The sequence below is a fragment of the Mixophyes fleayi genome, chromosome 10 (assembly GCF_038048845.1).
Source record: "Mixophyes fleayi isolate aMixFle1 chromosome 10, aMixFle1.hap1, whole genome shotgun sequence".
In the NCBI taxonomy this organism is placed as follows: Eukaryota; Metazoa; Chordata; class Amphibia; order Anura; family Limnodynastidae; genus Mixophyes; species Mixophyes fleayi.
This window is the reverse complement of record NC_134411.1, coordinates 38102621-38113721: the sequence shown is the minus strand read 5'-3', so window position 1 is coordinate 38113721 and position 11101 is coordinate 38102621. Positions and strand designations below refer to the sequence as shown.

Here is an 11101-nt window from a genome sequence, read left to right as displayed (position 1 = left end):
CAAAAGAAAAATCACAAATACCCGGAGGAGACACTTCTGCCTTCTACTCAACCAATCAATAAATAGATATTGGCACTTGGTAATAGATATTGGTACTGTGGGGTATTTTCCCCATAAAGGACCAGTGAACAGGTCTGTCCTGAGGTTTTACAAACATTTCCTGACACTGATTGTTTTTCCAAAATGGAAAAATAAGAATCTTTCTGGAATATTGGCAAAACATTTTATTATCAATATATATTCTATTGGATATTTGGATACTTGGATATTTTATGTCGGAAGTCAAGAAAATAAACTCTTGCAGTCCAGTTGGAGGTAGATGTTTTTAACCGTTTAGTCTCTCGCCCTCAGTACAGACGTCAGATGCAGCCAAAGTTTCACAACTGTGAGAGTTCTTAACACATGGACAAGTGGATAGATTAATGGATATATAGCCGTCTGCAGGAAAAAGACACCAACAATAGGATTAATTAAACATGTAATCAATAAATTTGTGATACACTGGTTGAACTGATAGACCCTTTAATTCTCAGCACAGTGTCATAGATCTTGGCAACTCCACCCAAAACTACAGCGCCATCACCATCCTAACTGCAATATGGCCGACTCTACTTCTATAGACTAATCCCCACTGATCTTGAAAACTATGCAGTGAGGAAGATAATACCATGTGTATATACCGTCATTGTTTATATGTTCATCAACCACCTTATCTAAACAGGGTCAGTGTTTCAAAACAGTCTGAGATATTTCCAAACTATGCAAAATAATTTTATTGAAGACACAAGAATCAGAAGACTTAGAAGACATAGTATAAGCCTTAGACAAATATAACAAGTGTTTTTGAGGAGATAAGTAAAGGACAAAAGTTGCTTTTAGGCTATTTTTATGTGTCGTTGTAGTTTGTCCAGCTCTGCGTTCAATGCACGTTGATTTCACGCTCTGATCTGTGTCGTAAATCTGCATGTTCAATAACCCACGTCTCTCCGCTCATACAAACCTCCTTTGCTCCATGTCTCTTTGTTATCTCTTCTTCTGTTGCAGACGCCTCTCAAAACGGATCTTTTTCCGCTCGTCTCCCTCTTGTTTTTGGGGCAGGCTGTTGCTTAGGATCTTAAATCACGTACTTTTATCAAATGAAGTGATTTTTTTTTTTTTTTCTAATCTTGTGTTTCAATCCGTCATGTGTGTGTGACGTGTACAGCAAATTGTGTTCATCGTGATGGCATTTGATCTGTAAACGAGAATAAATGTAGTAATTCGTAAACTACTCTGGTTTCAGTTCTTTTGTTTCTCTTGTGTTTCGAGGCCCCAGAATTATAATATGTTCCTATCAAAAAAAATCAAAGTTTTTTTTTTTTTTTTAAAGAGAACATCCTGTTCTAGTGAGAGGGGACTATCAACAGTGCCGATGGCCCTTAACTGTCATGTCAACAAGTGTTTAGACCAATCAAAAACATTTGCATATTAGGGGACTATCAACAGTGCCGATGGCCCTTAACTGTCATGTCAACAAGTGTTTAGACCAATCAAAAACATTTGCATATTAGGGGACTATCAACAGTGCAGATGGCCCTTAACTGTCATGTCAACAAGTGTTTAGACCAATCGCCTCCAGCTACTCGACTGACTCACAAGGGCCCAAAACACCTCACTGTGGCCTTCACACTGTGTTTCGTTTTTGATGAGTATAGTACATTTCTAGTACTGAACAACTGTAGTAAGCTACCTATTCTGATGACCAGTTCAAAATGGCTGCCCTCTTGCACATGATTCAACATTCTATTTGGCCAGTTATCTACATGGTGTTGACGTCTACTTATGTCATATAGAACATAAATAATGGATTCCTAGGATACACAAATGACACCATAAACACATAGCATTCCTTACATACACATTGGATGGATAAAGCCTTCTCACGGATTACCTATTGAGTCTATCTGGTTGTTTCCAGGTAAAGTTCAGATTAGCGCACACATGTGAATCAAGAGACCAACATGCCACAAGTCACGGAGTTTTATCTCTTGCAGTTGTACATCTTTCAGTTTTTCCCGACCCTCTGGCGTTACCAAAGAGAATATTAAAGCAAACACAATATTTTTGGTTGCACGTGGTGGAGATATGTGGTGAACGGAGGCTGTGGACACGATTTCAGCTCCAAGGTCAACTTGGATTCAATTCAAAAAAGTCATTTTGATTATGAAAGTAGGAAAACATTTTCCCGGGGAACTGAATGGCCATGAGTGTAAAGAAACTGGTGTTATAAAGAGGTGTAAGGTATGAATCACGGATTCTGTGAATATCACAGATAGTAATTATGTGTCTAAGTCACATCATTCTCTGGTCATTTTTATTGGCTCTCCATTGTCCTTTGTGTTTGTTCTCTTGTCGTCTTTGTTGTGACCCTGTGTCCTCATTTTGTTTCCATCAGACCTTCCTCTAAACTGTCCACACTTTTCTTTGTGTCATGACCTCCACCATAACATCTTCTATGTAGACTTACCCCTTAACTCCTTGTATCTTGGTCCTAATTACCTGCTTCTCTTTGTAGATCCCGTTTCTAGTTTTATACCTAAATTTACACCGCTTTTTAGACCCTTCTAACCTCATCTAGATAGAAGACCCTGTGTCACTCTTGTTTCTAGTCCGTTCTCCTTTCCTCTGCTACATTCTCGACCCTGATATTTCCATTCTCTGCTTAATTCCCTTGATGGTTGCTCACTAGTCCTTTCACTGGCCTTTGTTTGTATCTCTGAGAGCCCCCCTGTAGATTTGACAAAATACACCATGTCTTGTCCATCTGTCTTTCTATAGTCCCACTTGCATGACGAAACGTAGTATGGATTGTACCTTACATCTCTCTTTCATATTACGCACTTTCAGACCACGATGGCACATGTAGCAGCATTTATGAACTTGTACGGATCTCCTCTTATAACTATTGAATGTCCTGTTCATTCCTCTGCCTGTCCAGCCATTCAGCTGTCGTCCTAGCCACACCAAAGGCCAGTCCACGAAATATCGCAGATCATCTCTTGCCGGTTTGTAGGCGATCATTCAATAGTCCAATCAGAATGTACAAATAGGATCAGTGTTACCCGAAGGACTATATTCTAGAACTCATTTACAGGGAAATATTTTTGGTGGGTTTTTATTTTTAACGTGTATTACTACAACTTATTTTTGTTTCTTTTTAAACCAAATTTTCATTGAGTGTCAGCCTCAAATCCCTCTCCCATTATAGGTGATTAATTAGCCTTACAGCATATATTTCAATTGAAGGTGCAATTTCTGTACAGATAGAATTTATCTGCAAGGGAAACAGGAATCTTTACTATTAATCTGTGCATAGAAAATGACATTGTAAGGTTGCCAGTTTGTTTCAGAGGAGTTAAATAATAACCAACAAGTACTTTAACCTTTCTGGGATGTAAAAATATGACACCAGCGGACACCACGTGCGATGTCTGATCCTATTCTACGTTCCAGGCGGGAAGTAAAAAATATCAGAGCAAATATTTACAAAGGTTCCTCAAAAGCACTACAGGATCCAGCCCCCTCTGCTCCGTTCATCTCAGCGGGTAGCTTAAATCTGTATTTACTTGCTGTGCAGATGTGAAGGGCCTTTAATTGATATCTTCAGATCTTGTGTCCTCCTCGCCTCGGGAGAAAAGTATCTTCTGTGTCCGTGTAAGAGGAACTCTGCAAGATAAACACGAGATTAAGGGGGGGAAAAAATCAGAGCTTTGAAGGGTAGCGGCGAGATGAATAATCGCATCAGTTTGTTGTTAATAGATCAAAGAGCAGGCTGGCCAATCAGAAGCCTGGATCTGAGACTTAGGGCGCTCAGTATGTCCTCTCCGTTTCAGCGCAGACTGCAGGATCTCCTCCTGTGAATCTCCAAAGTGTACACAGCTATATTGCAAAGGTTGTTATGTCATAACCCTCACCTTATACAATGGTGCAATGTTTTCCAACTCTCTGGACATAGATACAAGGTCACAAAGTACGACAAGACTTGGTGACGTGTCTGCCCCGAGTCATTAAGGAGGGCAAAGCGAAAAAAGGAGTAAGTTTGCTCCTCGACAAACCATATTGCAATGCAAGGGGTGCAAATTAGTTTATTATTTTACACATAAGATAAATACTGGCTGCTTTTTCATGTAGGACACAAATACTTGATAGCTTTATTATTACACTGAAATTTAAAGTTGATCTAGGACATGCCCTACCCAACTATAAATCTGTCCTCACATTTTAAATTTATCTCCCCCTCTAATGCAACATGGTTTTGCCCAGGTGCAAATTTACTCCTTTTTTTATGCTTTACTTTCTTTAATGGCTCAGGCCAGTCATGTTTTGTTTAAACCACATACGTTAAAACGTGTTTAGTGAAGCATCAAAGGTGACAAAAAGGTTTGTCCTTAAAGTGATATTCTGGAATGCTGCTCCTTCTGGATATGAGCTGAAAGCTTCTTTTAATGAGAATACAATCCGGAAGGGCAGCACTGAGAATCTGCTGTTCAGTGCAACCCAGCACAGTGGTAACACATTTTTGTTTTTAGCATTATAAGTTATAGTCTGTCATTCTTGGTACATGTCCCTGTTTGCTGCTGTGTTAGCAGTCGGGAGGAACTGAACGAAGACGACGATTACCAGAACAACACAAATTGCTCCATATGTTATGTGTCTGTTCTTATATATTGTGCTCCTCTATGTGTCTGTTCTTGTATATTGTGCTCCTCTAGGTGCCTGTTCTTGTATATTGTGCTCCTCTATGTGTCTGTTCTTGTATATTGTGCTCCTCTATGTGTCTGTTCTTGTATATTGTGCTCCTCTAGGTGCCTGTTCTTGTATATTGTGCTCCTCTAGGTGCCTGTTCTTGTATATTGTGCTCCTCTAGGTGCCTGTTCTTGTATATTGTGCTCCTCTAGGTGCCTGTTCTTGTATATTGTGCTCCTCTAGGTGCCTGTTCTTGTATATTGTGCTCCTCTAGGTGCCTGTTCTTGTATATTGTGCTTCTCTATGTGTCCTTGTACATTGTGCTTCTCTAGGTGCCTCTCTCTAGGTATCCGCCTACTTCTGCCCTCAGCACCTAATGTTTGTACTTTCTGCTTTCTGTCATGAAGCTCTTACCCACTTGTTTCCTAGTTATCGATGTGGTATTTCCTTCTTTCAAAGGTAGGTAATATGCTCCGTATAATGGGTGTTTCTTTTTTTTGTATAAATTCAGATATTTATTACACGTGTTGAATAATGTGATATGCCATTAAAAGACCATTAAATCTCATACGTTCCGCCAGAACGTTTAGAAATTTGGGTGGTGGTCTCCATCGTCCAGGTGACTGCGGAATGTTGGAATTTGTTCAGCAAAGGGTCCGAATACGAGATTCTGTTGGAAGAGTAACTGTAACACATGGGTGGGGGGGGGGGGGTTTGGTTACGTTGTACCCTGTTCTGCTGATTTTGTCCCATTCTAAATGAATATATAGGACCGGCGCTTTCAAATAGTTTATGATATAGACCAGCTGTTGTTTTTGGACCTGGATCAAGATTATGTCTGTGAATAAGGCTGCGGCTTTTAGTTCAGTTTTTAATTAGGTTTTTTTTTTTTGTTTTTTTTAAATGACGTTCCCGGAATCTATTTAAAGAGGACCTGTGGGATTTTTTGTAAAATGTATTTTGAAGTAACTGTACTATTCTAAAACAAAAAAATCCTGCAAGTGGACGGACATAAAGTAATTCTGCAGAAAAGTGGACGCAGAGATGATCTACGGTATCTGGCAGTGATATATGTCCGGTCCATGTAATTGGTGGAAGTAAATACGTTTATTTATAGGTACTGAGTGTATGGTCGTATATGTAATCTAGGTCTGGAGCCCTATTTTTACCAGACAGCATTAGCTGCAGCCAGAGGCACAATCTGATCTCCCGCTGCCAGGCAGTACTAATAGATCCAAGAAAACTGCATCTAATTCATCTGGGTTCTCAGCCTTACAGCATTGACCTATGTACATGAGAACAGACAGCAGCTGCTGAATGCAGACAGAGGGGTAAATGTATCGAACCTTCTAAAAAGTAAAATGTAAAGGCGTTGCCGATAGTAACCAATCAGATTCCCAACTCTCCCAGAATGTCCGGGAGACTCCCGAATTCTGGGTAGGTCGTCATTATGGCGGGAGCGCAATATGTCGTCGCTTCCCCTCCTTCCTCTTTGTGGCCCCTTTGAAGGCCCCGGCCCTCCAGCTATTTCACGTTACCCCTCGCTGTCCTAGAATAGACTAAATCAACAGTTTTACTTTTTGGAAGGTTTGATCCATTTACTCCAGAGAGTTAAATATAAATTTTTGTAAACACCATATATCCTTTGTGGAGCTCCTCATACATCCTAAAGGTGACTCCAGCTGGGTCTATATTTCGGCATTTATGTATCATTTAAGCCACTAGGGTGCGAAGTGCTATTGGAGTCTACGGCTGACATTTCATTCACTAATACTTCTTATTACTGAAGTGCTTATGTAACGTGTACGTTCTGTATACAGAGTACCAGCTGTCGTATATTACTCAGCAGGACATAACGTTATTATAAACCCCACTTATACGTGAGATGTACCGTTCTGGGGCCTGAATTATTAAGGATCTTAACTTGAGAAACGTCTTATTTCAGTCTCCTGAACATATTTTATCAACTTTAAATTTCAGTGTACAAATAAGCTATCAAGTATTTGTGCGCTACATGAAAAAACAGTCAGTATTTAACTTATGTGCAAAACAGAATACTAATTTGCACCCCTTGCATTGTAACATGATTTTGTCCAGGAGACTGAAATAAGAATTTTCTCAAGTTAAGATCCTTAATGAATCAGGCCCCTGGTCTCTCTCTGAAACAGAGGAGTCCAAGTTCAGTCCTTAAGAGATACCAACAGGTCATGATTTCAGGATTTCTGTCTGTAGGAACAGGTGGGATAATTACTGACACAGCCAAATAGATTAACTTACCTGAGCATGATTAAAGAAATCCTGAAAACATGACTCTACTCTAAGGGGATAATTAAATTAGCCGCATTACTTGAAAAAGTAACGCGGCTTATGCACTATTACCGCTGTTGCGGTAATAGTGCGCATAATTGCCGTTATTACTTTTAATGCCTGCAGCATTAAAAGCATTATCGTTATTACAGTAATACTAAGCCTGATTTCAGCTCGCAGCTCCCTGAACCGCGAGCAGAAATCCGGTTTAAAACTACCGTAATAACAGTAATTACGCGCACTATTACCGTAATAACGGTAATAGTGCATAAACTGTGTTACTTTTTCAAGTAACGCAGCTAATTTAATCCCCACCTAATAACGTACAATCAGGCGACTTCCTGTGTTATTATCAGGCAGGTTACATGGATGTACTTTGTACTTTACTGCGTCTCCCAGAACAGGTTTGGGTTGTAACCAGGCAGAGAGGGTGAGAAATTCAATCTCCAGCCCCTGACGTGTCTGACAATCCCACAATGTTCGGGCAGAGGGTCTGAAATAAGTCTGTGACCTTTCTGCTTTATAGTGTTGGAGTTATACGGGCTGCCTAGATCTGCCCAATAAAACAGATCTGATGTACCAATCCTTAATGACCCAGCACCTGGCCGGCAGCCCGATTCATAAACACCTCCGGCGTTAGAGGAGCCATGTACGAGACAGGTGCTCCTGTCTGTTTTATCTGTACAACAACATGGGGGGTAATTATAATACCCCACGTGAGGGGTAAATATCTAAAGTACCGTATTCATGTAGAAATAATTATAAGACCTGAGGTTTTGAGCAAAATTGTTAACTGCTGCTAGAAAATTTTCCAAAGTTTCCAATTATTCCTAAATTCAACAGGCATTGAAGTCACTAATAAGTACGTTTTGGGGACTTGTATTTGAGATACAGGATTATTCATGGGAGGGGGAAGATTTCTCCTTGTGAACAGTAGACTTCTTGTTTGTAATCCTACTGAGCGGCAAAAATTGTCTAAAATGGCCGATAACAAAGGATAATGATTTGCAGCGAGGTAGATGACGTTACATACAATGTCAAACAACATACTTCCTGTCAAGGTATGGAAACTTTTACATATAAATATTGCAATATATTTGTATTTTAAGGTTACCGACCCTCTAACTGGTATCTTGTTCCTTGTGGTCAAAGTATCACAAACCGTGGTGGAATTGTTGATTGCTACCAAGCAATGGCGGTTTCAGTACACTTTATATCACATATGAGAGTAACACAGAATCTTTTGATCAAAATACCCGTCAGACCTGGGAGTAACCTTGTTTAACGTTGAAAGAGAGACTATAAAATGTAGTGCTCAAAAACATAAAGGGAGATTCTTAGAAAGTCCCACGACTGAGACTTAAGGTTTGATTTACTAAAATGTTTAAAAAGAAAAAGTGATGGTGTTGCCCATAGCAACCCAACAGATTCTAGCTATCATTTTATAGAATGTACCAGATAAATAATAGCTAGGTTCTGTTGGTTGCTATGGGCAACTTTTCCTTTCTTAGAAGCTTTATTAAATCTACCCCTTAAACTCTAGCTACACAGACATCTGCTGAATAGATGGTGACTCTGTACACTGTACAGATATCTGCCTACACTGCTGGTGGTGAGTGTGCACACTGCCATATTTGCCCAACATCGTTCCATTGTTGATCGTCATTTTAGGTAGTTTATAAAACCAAATCAACAGATGCCATGTGCTTTGGTACAATAAAACATGATAGTTGGAGAGTACACACTAATGCAATGTCTGACCAAACGGTCGTTTACAGTGTGATCTGCGTGATATTTGCGTAGGGGTGTACACAGCTTTAGAGTAAGTGTCGGCAGCTGGGTGTTTCCAACCAATCCTGCACTACAAATCCCAGTATGTGTCATAGGCAAGGTGTGCTGGGAGTTGTAGTTCCACACAAGCTGCGTACAGGACATACAGAGAATCATGCAGTAAGATAATCTCGTACTCACTGTTCTCCGTTCCATCGCACTGGAGATAACAAGTCTCATGGTCAGGAAAGATGGATATAAATTGCACAGACGCAATTCTCTCTGTGCTTTACGAGACATTGAGTTTCCAATATAAATAACAGAGATTAGGGGACATAGATCTCGCCCCATGTAATTCCTGCTAACAACATAGCAGAGCAATGAACGGCGTATAATCCTCCTATAACCCAAATATAAGTGATATTTGTACCTTTTATATCTGGATTGTACAGCCCATCGGTCTCTGCTGGTGTGTTGGCAAAGGATTAAAAATGACGTCACGGAGACGAACACCTGGATACAGCGGGAACATAACACAGGAACCGGTGGAACCAGTTTTGTGTATTTGAACTTGAGCCGTTCCCTTGTTCATCGCACTTTGCTATAAACAACCAATTGCACCTTACGTAAAGGGGATGTATACATTATTTGAACAGTAATATATTCATTTCCTCAGGGCGATTAATACTATGGCCATCAACGGTGTAACTAGGAAATTTCTATACCCTAGGTGTGGAGTTTTGTATTTATGTCCCTATTTCACAAAGCCTCACCCCTAAAATCCGTAACCGTCCCAGGTAGATCTTCGTCCATACAGAGAAAACCAGATCCTGGCAGTCGTGCAATCTAGTTTCCCAACCACATTGCCAACAACATTGACAACCACATTGCACAGACCGATTGCCATTTATTTATTTATTTTTATTACTGAGCTCTCTCCACCACGACCGGAGAAATTCAGGAACAGTCTATTTATTTGTAACTTTGCCCATTTTGAATTAAGCATAAAATAAAAACTTACTGAAAGCTCAAACTTGTCTATTACAAAAAAAAAACAATAAAATAAATCACATTGTTAGACAATAAAAAAATAAGTTATTCCTTGTTAAGTCAGCAAACCACAAAAATATATTACAATAATTAAGCTGCAAATGAAGGATCTGATCTCTAGTCAATGTACTTTGAAAGATTTGTAGCTGAAAATCTGAGATCCGTCTTGGATACATTGTAACATGTACAGTTAGCGCCATCTAGAGGCCAGGCAGAGAATAGGAGCATTATTACAAAGCAATATAATATTTTTTAAAAAACAAGAATTTAAATGAATAAATGAACAAAACAGTTACGTTATATATAATTTACATATATAGAATAATCATGTTAATTATACTTCACCTTTAAATTGGTATTACAGAATACACTTTCAAAGATTGCATTAATTTGTTTCAGCTTGCACTATAGCAAATTGCAACGTTCTAAGAACTATTAAAAAATCTGATGCCAGAAGTAATTAGGGAGAAGTGTTCACAGACAATATAATTTCTCAGCTATTTATAACGGATAAACAGTACAACACGTGAATGGGGGGCTTTGTATGACAGGCGTAGGGCTGTATTATGTGATTTCAGATATCTCCAGGAAAAAGCTAAAAGCAGCATTTTGTCATAACTTGGTCCTTTTGCACTCATACATGAAACTGGGAGTGTGAGCAAAGCCTCCGTCCATGAAATCATTAATAACGAGCTGTTTAGTTGTGACAGATGCTTTTCTGAAAACCAGTTATCTCAGTCATTCCCAGTATTTTGTTTTCATGAAAGAGGAGACGCAGAAGGAGCTCAGTGTGATCGGACAGATTCTGCTCAACACGTGGACCAGAAATGATTACTGTGTTCTTGGCTGGCGTTCGGTACTTGGAGCAAAGCTCTGTCCCTTCTCCTGGCATCGAAGAGGAGAATGTTACTTAGTAAACAGCATCTCTGGATTATCACCAATCTCCCCCGAGCCACGGAGCAGACCTGGGGATATTAGCTGGACGTGTTGGCACCTCACCCCACTCCTCTTTGATCTTATTTAGAAGTGTTCGCTCTGTTGCCCAATAATTCCAAGTAATAAGTACTTCTCTGATATCAGAATCACTGCTGGTTTAATATCCTGTCCCCAAAAAGGGAACTAATCCCCCCTCACACCCCAAAAAAGTACAATTCAATGTAAGACATCTGCTCGTTCTATAATTCATTCAAGTCTTGAAGATCTTTGAGGGGCAAAGTGAAAGAGGGGGAGGGGTGCAACGTTAGGTGAT

At 39.7% G+C, this 11101-nt stretch overlaps 1 protein-coding gene and 1 long non-coding RNA gene across 6 annotated transcripts in view; one reads left to right on the top strand and one right to left on the bottom strand.

The window, feature by feature from the left end:
- The window catches only part of MICAL2 (microtubule associated monooxygenase, calponin and LIM domain containing 2), a 157963-nt gene that overhangs the window by 96190 nt on the left and 50672 nt on the right, over window positions 1–11101 (top strand). For 2 of the 4 annotated variants that reach the window (XR_012679496.1, XM_075188466.1), the window contains one exon: window positions 1045–1270. The exons of the other annotated variants lie outside the window; for them this stretch is intronic. The gene's annotated coding sequence lies outside the window, so the exon portion shown is untranslated. Of the gene's footprint in view, window positions 1–1044; window positions 1271–11101 lie in introns of those variants that run through there. 4 annotated transcript variants of the gene reach the window in all.
- LOC142104027 (uncharacterized) lies at window positions 1119–9213 on the bottom strand. 2 transcript variants are annotated; one of them, XR_012679497.1, is made up of 3 exons: window positions 9004–9213; window positions 1931–3705; window positions 1119–1234 (listed from the first exon to the last, which is right to left on the bottom strand). It is a non-coding gene; the product is annotated as an uncharacterized LOC142104027 (long non-coding RNA). The 2 variants fall into 2 exon arrangements; XR_012679498.1 differs by having other exon boundaries at window positions 3606–3705; window positions 9004–9208.